Source organism: Danio rerio, chromosome 23 (genome assembly GCF_052040795.2).
Source record: "Danio rerio strain M-AB ecotype USA chromosome 23, GRCz13ab, whole genome shotgun sequence".
Classification (NCBI taxonomy): Eukaryota; Metazoa; Chordata; class Actinopteri; order Cypriniformes; family Danionidae; genus Danio; species Danio rerio.
In genome coordinates, this window is record NC_141043.1 from 29,417,817 (window position 1) to 29,432,698 (window position 14,882).

The window sequence follows — 14,882 nt, forward strand, 5'->3', positions numbered from 1 at the left end:
CATTTTAAATAAGTAGTTTGAACAAGTAAAAAATATATATTTTTCCTAAGTACATGTGGTACGACAGGGGTCACCAAACTTGTTCCTGGAGGGCCGGTGTGCTGCAGATTTTAGCTCCAACCCTAATCAAACACACCTGAACAAGCTAATCAAGCTCTTACTAGGTATACTTGAAACATCCAGGCAGGTGTGTTGAGGCAAGTTGGAGCTAAACCCTGCAGGGACACCGGCCCTCTAGTACCGAGATTGGTGACCCCTGTGGTACAAGAACAGACTTGATTCTGTCCACAGTAAACTGACTGAGTTGTGGTTTGTTATCATTCAATCTCCTGTGATGGGCTGTTTGCCCCGTCTATTTTGATCAACGTTTATAAGAGCAAAAAGACTTTTGCTGCTTGTTTAAATTACTTGTTTTTAATAAGCTGAAACAATACAATACAACACAATACAACTTAACTGTTTTTTGTTAAATCTACTTAATTGTTAATATTTAACTTGGGGTGCTTTCACACTAGCACTATTAGTCTGCACCCTGGTTTATTTGACGTGAAATTTCAGTACATTTTTGCTATGAACAATGTTTTCTGAACTTGGGTGCACACCCATGAACCATACCTGATTCCGCCTGAAAGAGGTGGTCTGGGGTAAGGTTCACGCAAACTGTGGTCCACTTCTGATATTAATCTAATCATACCAAATAACAGAAGTGAAAAACCAACTGTACAACGAACTACCATTTTCATAACGTTCATTCGTGTGTGTCTGTATGTCACCTAACGTTACTTGGGCGCAAAGAGGGGCTGACCCAGTGCAAACAAAGTAATAATGTCTTGCTTGTCTCCTATAAAAACAACTTATGCAGACATCCTGTTATGTTCTGAACAGTTTCAATATTTTTGCAGCAGGCAGCAGATAGGTGCAAGTCACTCTCTTTATGTCACCAAAACCAAAAGATTCAGTAAAAGAATGCTCATGGTGGTGTGCATACGCCTTTCCATTTTAGTGCCTTGGCTAGCATGGCAGTCACCACAGCAGTTCGATGGCACAAGGGTACCAGGGTTCAGAAGGAAAAAAGATGTTGTGAACACAAACCAGCCGAGAAGGTGGCAAGGGGGGGTTTGAAAATCAGACCACGGAATTAAATCATGTGTGAAAAATTACAGTGCATGGATACAACAATAAATATGTACAATCATGTATTTAAATATAAACTTAATAATACAATAAAAAAAGGAAAATGATGTTACTTTAAATGTAAAAACAGCAGAACTGTTTGAACTGCAGAGGACAACTCAACATTCAATTCTGACTGACAAAATAAATTACAAAAAATAATAATAATAAATGCTTGATAAAGAATTTGGCACAGATAAAGTGTGTACTCCAAGTGAATTAGAAGCAAGTATCTGCCACGCAGGCAAAGTTAACATGAAAAAGACGCCCTCACTGTGCTCACACATACACACACACACACACACACACACACACACACACACACACACACACACACACACACACACACACACACACACACACACACACACACACACACACACACACACACACACACACAAACCCAAGACAGTGCAATCCCATCAGCTCTCAAATTAATGAGGGTCATAGAGAGATGAGCTGGATAATGAGACAATTAACTCTTCCACTGACATTTACACCAGTGCTCTTAATAAACAAAGAGGAAAAACAACACAAAAAAACTAGCAGGATCTTCACCTCTTCATCAGCTATCAGAGACAGAGACGGCAAGAGAAGAAAATGGGTGAACTGAACTCTGGGATGAACAGCGCCGAGTTAAACCAAGAGGCGAGAGGTGAGGCTGAAGCACCATTAGCAGCCTCAGACACCTCCGTGAAGTTGGCACCCCATAAAAACAAATAATCCCCAAAACTATGCCATTCGTTTGTGCTACGTTTGTGCTGATTTGTGCCGCAAAAACGAACGTTTGTGCTGGTTTGGGGTCTGAGATATTAAGCATTATTTTTTTAACCGTGTGACGTCATTCTCCACCCCATGTTGCGCAATTGACTTCAAAACAGCACAGGTCGTTTGTGCTCGGTTTGTGCTGGTTTGTGCCGTTAAAACGAACACGGTATCTGTTTTCCTCTTTTAGATATAAGCAAAATATTTCGGGAGCCGTGACGTCACTCTCCACCCCATTTCCTCCAAATCGCACAAAACTGGTATCATTCGTTTGTGCTGGGTTTGTGCTGGTTTGTGCCGTTAAAATAAACACTTCATCTATTTTAGTTGTTTAGATATAATCAAAATATTTCGGGAGCCGTGACGTCATTCTCCACCCCATGTTGTCTAAATCACACCAAACTGGTCTCATTCGTTTGTGCTCGGTTTGTGCTGGTTTGTGCCGTTAAAATAAACACTTTATCTATTTTTATTGTTTAGATATTGCCTAATCAAAACATTTCGGGAGCCGCGATGTCATTCAGCGCCCCATTATTTCCTCTAAATTGCACAAAACAGGTGTCATATGTTAGTGCTGGATTTGTGCTGGTTTGTGCAATAACAATTAACACTTTATCTATGTTTATTGATTAGATATTGCCTAATTAAAACATTTCGGGAGCCGCGACGCCACTCAGCGCCCCATTATTTCCTCTAAAATGCACAAAACAGGTGACATTCTTTAGTGCTGGATTTGTGCTGGTTTATGCCATTAAAATAAACCCTTTATCTGTTTGTGTTGTTTAGATATTGTCTAATCAAAACACTTTGGGAGCCGCGACGTAACTCTATATTGCACCAAACAGGTGTCATTCAGTTGTGCTGGTTGTGCCGTTAATAAACACTTTATCCGTTTTCCTTGTTTGGATTTAACCAAAATATTTGGTTAGATTTGTGCTGGTTTGTGCCATGAAAATGAACAACAGATATTTATATTTGTGCACAAATATGTTACTTTCGTTTGCTCACAAATTGTGCTCGTTTGTGCTGCAAAAATATTATTTGTAAAAAAAATAATATCAGATCATTAAGAGGTCTCTCCACCTCAGTTGCTACATATTTACTAAAATAGTCTCATTTGTGTTATGACATATTTAAAAAATTGCAAATATATGACAGAAGATTGTGATACAATATGAGGCATATTCAATTCATAGGCCTACTTTCCACTGACTGAAAATCATCCACCCGCACAGTTGGCCTCAAACTAAAATATAATTCGTATATTTTTTTTGGAAAAAAATATCTTTTTGAAACAAATTTCGCATATAGTTTGTCTCGTTTAAAAGCCGCTTTTCCAATCGTTCGGACCCTTTTGTATGCTGAACTGTTAGGCTCACATTCCGTGCTAAACCAGGTAAGACAGCAAATCAATTTTATTTGGAGGGAAAAATGACCAAAATTTAACGTGATGAATGAAAATGATTGGAGGGGAAATAAATGTATCAAAATTTTTATACATTACAGAAAAATAAACAATGATAATAAAACAATAATAGTGCATTTGTATTATAGTGGCAGAAATATATTTTTTTACAGGCCTTGGGCAAAGTAAGCGGGCACTTTCACTAATAAAAAAATATAGCACTTAAATTATTTCATTTTTAACAATCAATAAATTACACAGAGGTTTTATATCAAAAGTTGATAAAAATATAAAATATACATTTTGTTGGTAAAATAACCATTTAAACAATAGCTGTTATTTATTTTAGTATTCAAACATTAAATACCGATTTTTTCAAGTTAAATAAAAATGAAAATGAAACAACAGCATATCAGGATGTAAAGCATATTCATATTAAAGCAATTCCTGGTTGAGATTTTAGAAAATATAGCTACCCAGTATATATTAAAGATCACAGAGAAATTACATGTCCCCAAAAATGTCCAGCTTATATTTAACTGAATTGTATAAATATTGAAAATTGCTCATTTTATTTTTATTAAACATTTGTTATTTTTTTATTAGCAAAAACAATATCAACATTTAAGAATCTATATTTCATTCATTCATTCATTCATTCGACTTGTTTATTGGTGCATATATAGGCTATAATTTAAATTATACAACAGTACCTTGGACAGCTACAGTGCCACTAAAGCTTTCAAACAAAAGTCCAAAAAATTAAAGTTTTAAAGTTTAAATTAATTTTCTCCGGTGACGGCCGACATCACAACACGCCGTATAACCGTCCTTCAGGTGGTAGCCTATAGCCGGCATTAAATTACAAAACAAGCTGTCTGGGCCTTGAATTAAAAAAGTTTAGTTATTTCCTCATTGTTTAAAGAGTCTACAAGTTATTAAATATAAAATAAATATAATAATATTAATAATAATGACAATAATAAGAAGATAACTAAGGATAACTAAAATATGACAAAATATTACATGTTTATCTTTTATTAAACCAAATCAAAATGGTCAAAATAACATCCTACAGCCCGTGATAAAAACGCACAGTGTTTACCAATTAAGTGAATGTAAATATTTTATATGATTGTTGTTATTGTTATTATTATTATTAATTGTAATCAATTAATCAATTATTTATTGTTATTTTATTGCCATTTGGACATTGTTCTTTTACTGTATGACAAACAACACAATCACGAAAACCAAAACTTATCTGTAGAAAACGCATAGCCTATGTGTTTGCATGTGTTATAATCTATTTTTCCCCATAAAATAAATATTGACTAAATAAGTCCACTAAAGCTGCTTTACTTAATCATAAGTGGTAGGCCTACCTACCACAACAGAAAAGTTTAGGCTGCTAGTTTAAATATGAAAGCAGCCTAATATGGATGACCAGATGATAAGAGTATTTAAGAGAAAATCGCTGCATGGTTAAACAGGTAAAACAAAATGTATATTAATACATTTTTATAAAATTAATAAATAAAATTAATAAAAATTATTTATATGTTTTTTAAATTATTTTTTTCCCCTATCGTTAAGCATGCTGGCTACTCATATGAGACTAAAACGAAGTAGATAAGTAAAGCAGGGTTGTAGCCAATTATCTTTATATTGGCCAAGTCCTTTTACTTGGATTAAATCTGTCAAAATTATTTTCGCATCCTTTATGCTATTTCTAATAATAAAAAGATCTCAGGATAACCTTGGCCTAGGCTATCTAAAAAAAAGCATCTTAAACAAAATTTCTATCAGCCCAAACAAATTTAAATATTTTAAAATATGCGGGTAGCTGATATCATTATCTTTCATTCAATATTTTAATAAAAGAAGCAACACTAACAAAACTTTCAGGTACAATCCAGCACAAATGAAACGCACACAAACGAGACTATTTTAGTAAATATGTAGCAACTGAGGTGGAGAGACCTCTTAATGATCTGATATTATTTTTTTACAAATAATATTTTTGCAGCACAAACGAGCACAATTTGTGAGCAAACGAAAGTAACATATGTGCACAAATATAAATATCTGTTGTTCATTTTCATGGCACAAACCAGCACAAATCTAACCAAATATTTTGGTTAAATCCAAACAAGGAAAACGGATAAAGTGTTTATTAACGGCACAACCAGCACAACTGAATGACACCTGTTTGGTGCAATATAGAGTTACGTCGCGGCTCCCAAAGTGTTTTGATTAGGCAATATCTAAACAACACAAACAGATAAAGGGTTTATTTTAATGGCATAAACCAGCACAAATCCAGCACTAAAGAATGTCACCTGTTTTGTGCATTTTAGAGGAAATAATGGGGCGCTGAGTGGCGTCGCGGCTCCCGAAATGTTTTAATTAGGCAATATCTAATCAATAAACATAGATAAAGTGTTAATTGTTATTGCACAAACCAGCACAAATCCAGCACTAACATATGACACCTGTTTTGTGCAATTTAGAGGAAATAATGGGGCGCTGAATGACATCGCGGCTCCCGAAATGTTTTGATTAGGCAATATCTAAACAATAAAAATAGATAAAGTGTTTATTTTAACGGCACAAACCAGCACAAACCGAGCACAAACGAATGAGACCAGTTTGGTGTGATTTAGACAACATGGGGTGGAGAATGACGTCACGGCTCCCGAAATATTTTGATTATATCTAAACAACTAAAATAGATGAAGTGTTTATTTTAACGGCACAAACCAGCACAAACCCAGCACAAACGAATGATACCAGTTTTGTGCGATTTGGAGGAAATGGGGTGGAGAGTGACGTCACGGCTCCCGAAATATTTTGCTTATATCTAAAAGAGGAAAACAGATACCGTGTTCGTTTTAACGGCACAAACCAGCACAAACCGAGCACAAACGACCTGTGCTGTTTTGAAGTCAATTGCGCAACATGGGGTGGAGAATGACGTCACACGGTTAAAAAAATAATGCTTAATATCTCAGACCCCAAACCAGCACAAACGTTCGTTTTTGCGGCACAAATCAGCACAAACGTAGCACAAACGAATGGCATAGTTTTGGGGATTATTTGTTTTTATGGGGTGCCAACTTCACGGAGGTGCCACAGACACATGTGATGATGAACATGGACTGATTGAGTGTGGAAGAGCCTGCTACTGAATACAGCACACACACACATAATATGTAATGTAAAGCCTTTTATTTATAAACACACCAATAGTCATTTGGATTGTTTTTTAAATGTACTTATAATATTGATACATGTACAGATTAGGCATGGGCCAGTATAAAATTCTGACGGTAATAACCTTGGATAAAACAAAAAAAAAAAATGTAAAAACATTTCCACACAATTCCTTCTTGTTGGCCCAACACAAATAGATTAATTTAACTTAATAGTTTTTGCTAATTTAAGTAGATTGAACATAAAACTATTAAGCTGTCCCCAAAAAACTGAGAAGTGTGTTGGTTCAACTCATTTTAAGTTTAGTTTAAAAAAGCAATGTATTTTTAATGTATTAATGTATTTTTGGGGTGTGACTTTTTTTGTATCTTTGTTTTTGTTTACTCAATATAGAGAATATTTATTTGTTTCATTGTCTGTTTTAAGAATAAATCTAATATTTATTTTCTTACCCATTTGAATTTTTTTGCATCTATTATTTTTTGTTGTTTTTGATTGTGATTACCCATTAAACAAATTTTGTTTTTATCAAAGATCCAACCATTAATGTTTTAAGCCTTTACAGTATATCTTGTTTTCTTTTCTGTTTTCATAAATCTAACAGCATTTTTCTTTTTTCTATTTTTTTTCTTTGTTTTTGTTTCAAGCGTAAATTTAACATTTATTTTTTGTACCATTTGAAAACTGTTTTTGATTTGAGCAAATCTAAATGTGTATCTTTCCCATTTTAATAAAACCAAACTTACTTTGTTTTAAAAAAAAATATTTATTTATTCATTCATTTTCCTTTGTCTTTTCTCTACTTCAGAGATTGCCAGAGCGGCATAAACCGGCAACTATTCCGGCAAGTGTTTTACGCAGTGGATGCCCATCCAGCCGCAACCCAGTACTGGGAAACACCCATACATACAATCATACACTAACACCAATTTTTTTTTTCCCCAATTCACCTATACCGCATATCTTTGGACTGTGGGGGCACTCGGAGGAAACCCACACGAACACGGGGAGAACATGTAAACTCCACACAGAAATGATAAATGATCCAGTCGGGACTCCAGTGATCTTCTTGCTTTAAGGCTACATTGCTAACCACTGAGCTACCGAGCCAACCTATTTTATTACCCATTTTTGATTTTGAGCATAAATCAACATTTGTTTTTCTTATGCATTTTTTCTCACGCATTTTTTATTTGTCTGTTTGTTTCTTCAAACCATAAATATAATGTCATATACTTTCTTACACATTAGATGAACTTTTTTCCGTTTGTTATTTTAAGCACAAAGCTGAAAACTTTTCTTGCTCATTGTAAAACTTGCGTTTCGTTGCTAACTTTACTTTGCATTTTGTAAGCCATCACTGATAATTCCCAATTCAGGAGGTACAACACTGTATCTCTTCTTATATCATACAACAAAGACAAACAACCCACACAATATAGCATTCAGGCTTAATTGACAAAAATACAGATCTCAAATTTCAGAGTTCACAATCCTTTTCTCGCAACTGAGTTTTACTTCCCTCTTAACAACCAGGTTCAATACCTAAAAACCTCACAAACATCTAATGTTACCTAGTGAGGGTCCTATCAGATGTCTTTACCACCCAGAGAGAGTCAGTTACATTGGCAGAGGGTGTTTGAGCTCTCAGAGGAAAGTCTCAATTATAGCAAATGACAATGAACTGCTAATCAGCTCCGAAACCGGTGAGCCATCAATCAATAACCTGATTCTTCAGTGGTGACGCAGAGACGGCTCAATTCTCAGCAGCTAATACGCAATGGTGTTTGCATTTGTGTGTTCGGGGAGTCGTCGCCAGCCTCACTGGCACACAATGAGCCGTGGTGGCAGCTTTAATAAAGGCTGGATCGGGCACTGCAGGCTGTCGGAGGGAAGATTACAGCATTGATCTGTTAAGGAGCGGAGAGATTCAGGTGGTTTCTCAGTCAATCCCGGCCCTTCTGGCAAACATCCGCTGACCTCACAATGACTCGATAGGGACCCGCAATGGATACGCACCACTTCATTCCGTTGAATTTAACTTGCAGTGTTCGAAGTTAAATCAGTCTATAATGTGGAGCATCTATTTAAAAGTGCAGATATACCACACTTCAATTTATACCTCTTTTATCAATAATAATAATAATAATTATAATAATAATAATAATAAATAATAATAGTAGTATTAGTAATAACAATAACAACAACAACAACAGCAACAACAACAACAACAACAACAATATTATTATTAATAATAATAATAATAATAATAATAATAATGACAAAAATAAAACCAAAAATAAAACCAATAATAATAATAAATTAATAATAGTAAATAATAAATTAATAATAGTAATAATAATAATAATAATAATAATAATAATAATAATAATAATAAAAACAGAAATAAAATCATTAATAATAAATTAATAATAGTATTAGTAATAATAATAACAATAATAATAACAATAATAATACTAATAATAAGTTATAATAATAATAATAATAATAGTAACAATAAAACAATAATAGAAATAACAATAATAATTGTTGTTATACTGATAGTAAACTAATAATAATAATAATAATAATAATAATAATAATAATAATAATAATAATAATATATATATATATATAAATTGTTATTTTTAATATTATTATTATTATTGTTATTATTATTATTGTTGTTGTTGCTATTAATTAGTCCTTAATTAATTTTCTTTTATTCATCGGGTTGCCACAGCAGAATGAACTGCCAACTTATCCAGCCTATGTTTTAGGCAGTGGATGCCCTTTTATCTGCATTCCATCACTGAGAAAAAAATAATAATAAAAAATTAATAATAATAATAATACAATTGAAATCTATATTTACACAATCAAAAATACAACAAATAGATTTACAAATTAAAAGTAATAAAGCTATATTTTCTGTCTATTGTATGCATGTTTTCCTGTAATGTTTGAATGTGTGCTTTTTTTATCATTATAACAAGATCAATTTGAAAAATAGTTAATATACATATAGTATATAGTATAATAGTAATTCTTTTTAAAATAAACAATAAAATGTATACTGTGGATAAAGTTTGATCTCTATTTCTGTCCACTGAATGTTTGTACATGTATAATGGTGTATTTTAAAACTAAGTAAAAAAGGAAAATTAAAAAAGTAAAATGCAAAAAAAAAAAAAGTAAAAGTAAAGTGGAGTTTTTTAAAGTTCAATTTTTTTTATTAAAAAAATATCAATTAGCGGAATCGTTGAGATCTTTTTTTAATAATAAATAGCAAATATCAGTCTTTCCTTAAGAAAAACATCAACAAGTTCTGTCTTTCTGTCTATTGTATGCATATATATTTTTAATATATATAGTATTTTTTATAGTATTTATAGCAGGAGTTCTCAATCTCGGTCCTGGAGGTCCAGCGTCCTGCAGATTTTAGCTTCAATCCCAATCAGACACACCTGAGCTAGCTACTCAATCTCTTACTAGGCTTTCTAGAAACATTCTAGTGTGTTGAGGCAAGTTGGAGCACTGGAGAACCAGATCTCAAGATTGAGAACAGTGTTCGAAGTTAAAGTTAGTCTATAATATGGAGCATTTATTCAAAAGTGCAGACATACCATTCTTCCATTTTTCTGTTTTTCCAATATTAATACTCATAATAATAATAATAAGTATAAGTTTATACTAATGTAAACTTGTAGTATAAGTATCTTTTTTTTGTGTGTAATTTTTCTGCTCTAACCATTTGGAAAATAGATTTTATATATTTATATATATACACTTCATATCCACTGAATGCCTGTATATATTTATGTATCTTAATATTGTTTAAGATTTATTTTACTTGAATTTTTATAATATTGGGGAAGTGAAAATAAAAATATATCAATTTAAATTATATAAAAAAGACTAATTTACTCATAAAGCACAGTTCAAAACGAATACTTTATCCATTACCACATTTTCAGCCCCGAGTTTAAGGGCCACATATTCACACACGAGTTAAGCCTGCTAATGTGAATGTTTCCTGTGATGATGAGCCAGAATAACATCACAATTATGATCTCTATAAACAGGTGCTAACGGGAGGAATGTTGCACAACACGCACACCGAACTGCTCATCATTGTTCATTATGAAACCCCGGGGTGTTTGGTTTCATCAAATCGGCTCTTTCCCAAAATGTGCTCACTGTGAACCCACTGAACCACAAAATATTGGCCAGATTGCAGCTTCCAGATTTCCCATTACCTAAAAACACTTCCAGCAGGATTAATATAATCCAGTCGGAAATTGGCTTCAACCAAATACCAAAAATAAATAAATAAAAGTCTTTTGAGAGAAGTTGATGCATCTGTAATATGCTTTTCTCATCACGGACAGTCTTACAGACGCTGCCACTAATGTGCAAGTCTGGGAAAACGGTAAAGCCTGTATTACACTGTTTGTGTCTCGAATGTAATTCAGACTCGATGAATTATCCCAAACAAAACACACAGTTTGCTATGACAATGTGCTAGTGCCACACTTAATAATAATCATGCAAGATCGAGATCTGCTGACATAATGAGAAAAAAAGACTACTTTGTGCATGAATTCAAAACTTCTGAATAAAGCAATAACATTATGACATTGGTTTTCATTGTAATGTTTTTTTCCATAATATGAATTTTCTCATAATGCTAAGACTAATAGCATATTCCTGTCATTTCCATGTTAATTTGAAAACATTAATATTGCATTATTGGTTTGAACATTTCAAAACTGATAAACTACTTGATAAACAACTTTTTCTGTATTTAACTACTTTTATTTATTTTTATATATTAACATGACAATAAAAATAATATTAATAATAAAGTAAATAATACATAATACAACTTATACATACATAAATTATAAAGATAAATAAATATATAAAAATAAATACATAAAAGAAAAAAAAAATAAACGAATAATTGATATATATGTATAAATAATATATTAATAAGTAAATAAATAAAAAATAAATTTAAAAATTAATGAATAAATAAAAATATATAAATGAATGAATAAATAGATAAAGAAATCAATCAATAAATAAATGAATGAATAAACAAATACATAAATGAAAGAATTAATTTAAAATAATAAGAAATGAATAAATAAAAAACATGAATAAATAAAAAATAAATACAAATCTGTAAAAAAAATGAATGAATAAATAAACAAATAAATAAATAAAGTAAAACAAAATACCAATAAATTTGAAAATTCTAATTACATTACATTTTAATTAACACAAAGTACATCACATAAAAAACACAGGTCATCAACCACTTGTCCTTAATCCTTTAAACAGACCAAAAACGACTCAACATCCCCTTAAACCCTCTTTAATTCACACTGAGGGCCACCTGAACGCCATGTTCCCCCTCTTTTTCGAAGGCAGCAGACTGGACTCGTTCACCCATTATGGCTCGTGCTGCCATAAGCCTGCTGCCAATTAGCGCGAGACTCCAAAGCTCCTTAGCTAAACAGATCAGGGCATATGTTATGTGTCTAAAGAGCAAACAATGGGGGGTGGAAGAAAAAAAAAAACATGTGTAAGGGCCTTAGTAAGTCTTGTACAATATATAATAAGTGCATTACACAATTTGAGCATGCTTTTACAAGCTCTCCTGTCACTTTACAAGTGTTTAAGAACCCATTTATATCCATTTATTACCTACGAGTAAAGATCACACAGGCAGGGACAGGGGGAAACACTCAGATGGAAACCTTGTATGTCTGAACCCACTAGTTCTCCGGAAATAAGAAAAGCCCTGTATTGTTTATTCATTCAATGATTTTCTTTTTGGCCTAATCCCTTTATTAATCAGGGTTCACCACAGTGGAATGAACTGCCAAGTCATCCAGAATATGTTTTACGCAGCAGATGTCCTTCCAGCTGCAAACCATCACTGGAAAACACCAATACACTCTCATTCACACACATACACTACAGACAATTTAATTTATTCAATTCACCTATGGCGCAAGTTTTTGGACTGTATAGGGGAAACCAGAGCACCCGGAGGAAACCCACACGAACCTGGGAAGAACATGCAAACTCCACACAGAAATGCCAACTGACCCAGTCGAGGCTTGAACCAGCGACCTTCTTGCTGTGAGGTGACAGCGATACCCACTGCGCCACCGTGCCACCACACTGTATTCTTAAATGGTTAAAAACGCCAATGCTACAATTTTCTCTAGAGTCGAGGCTCAGGTCAGAGACGCACAAACAGTGCAAATATGGAAACAATTTTGTGTCTTAAATGACAGTAATCCGTTTTAAAGGCATCATGTGCATTTATTGCCACTAGAGGGTGCATATGCACAACAAACAAAGATGCAGTTTGATGACACCGAGAGTGGAATCATGGGAGGTGTGGTCTTCATTACATCCTAGAGGACTCATGGCAGAAATCATGTTCATTTATGTATTTAAGACTTATTATCAGGGTAGTATGAAGCAGAGTAAGGGGCCGATCACATCGAATGCGCATTGAAAGGTGCCTTTTTCATGGTTTACCAAGTGGGCGATCACAACAAACGCACTCTTTGCATTGAGAGGCGGCTTTTTTGAATGATTTACTCACGACCGTGAGCATTGTGCACGCTGCTTATGCGCCCTGCCAGCCTCATGTTTTAACCACCTGCTGCGCATCTCGTTTTTGCCCTTGCACACCATGCGCTCGCCTTAAAAAAAAGGTCAGTCACTTTTTTTTCATTCTACAATCAAATGAAAGCAGAGTCGGGGTTTCCGTTGAGGTGTCTGCAGTTTTTGAGTCAACTACGGAGACTTTTGAAGATGAATGAGAGACTTGTGGTTGCTGTTTTGAGTTATCCGGTGCTGTATGACTCACAAATCTTATAAATCAAATATCACAATTTTATTACATTTTAAAATTATATTAATATCAACAGCAACACTTTTGCACAATACCCAACCTAGCAACATTAAGAGCACACCCACTTCTTTTTCTCGTCAACAAAATAAGGCAGTGAGGTGCGCCTCGCATTTTTGGAAAGTAAAGGCACGTTTGGTGTGATCGGCCCCTAAACTTCTTTCTCTCTTCCAGCAAATTTGTAGCTGCCTGTCGTCCTGAATGGTGATTGAAGTAAGGTTTATGTACAACATATTCTAACAGCTAATGAGTTTTCTTGCCGCTGGAGATAAACATTGTGAAGGGGAAAATACACGTTTAACTATAAAGATGAACAAGACAAAAATGTGTGCTCTGTCATTTTGGCTATTTACCCATAAAATACAACCGGATAGTGCAGGAGCTGAGAGGATCCCATGAGCTCCTATTTACAGTCTCTCTCAAAAGTCGCTCTATGCATTTGCATAATGTTAAAGCATTCTCAAATATGCCCAATCCTTGAGCTAAATGGTTTTTCTGACAGTTTGGGGATCCAGTGGAGATTCGAGGATTAGTTCATAAGCTCTTCTTAATGCTTATCAATAGTTAAATGTTTGTAAAATCTACAGTCAGGCACAGAGTGATCAATAGCACTAACTAAACTGACTAAAACTAAAAAAGGTTCCTCCGGAAAGCAACGGTGCAGTAAACTCAGTTGCTGTTTTTAGTGAAAAAGTCCTATTTTTGTACTCCAATCCCTCACCCTGTACAAACAGCCCAGCATAGGTTGTCTATCTACCTAAGAGAGGCGGCCCTCATCCAGGATCAATAAAGCCAATGATGGAAATGTCAGGATGAAGATCTAAGACCCATTGACCAGTCATCAAGGGCGAGAACGGCGTATCCGCCCCTCTGCGGAGCTGGCATCAATACTGTTCACTCAGCAGGTGCCTATGGATACTCTACAGAGGGATAATAAACAGAGACACCAGCCATCCAATATCTCCTACTGGCCGAGGGCAGGACCTGAGCAGTCATGAGTGACTAGCTTGCCTGGCAGCCTCTTGTCCTGCCGTTCCCCCCGCAAGTGAGCAGCAGGATTGACTGCAGTGCTGGCTGGCATTTTCTCCTTTGAGACAGGGATAATGCTAAACCAGGCCCGACTGTGCCAACTGTAAAACACTTGTGTTCCTGCTGTGAGCGAGCGTTCAAACATCCGCCGAAGCCGCTGACGCCTTCAAGCCAGGCAGTTGCTGTGGCAACCCGGCACCTGTTGCCCGCTGCACCCTCAACCTCTTCATCTTTCAGCTGGTCCCTGTCCATAGCTCAAAGGATCTCGGAAAAGAAAACCCTTCAATTCCTCAAAGCCTCGTGCCTATCAGCTTTAAAGCAAACCTTTGCTGCTCCATATTCAACGCGGTCATA

At 34.6% G+C, this 14,882-nt stretch overlaps 1 protein-coding gene across 4 annotated transcripts in view; it reads right to left on the reverse strand.

Annotated features, from left to right (window-relative positions):
- Window positions 1-14,882, reverse strand: part of magi3a (membrane associated guanylate kinase, WW and PDZ domain containing 3a) — a 261,327-nt gene that overhangs the window by 198,658 nt on the left and 47,787 nt on the right.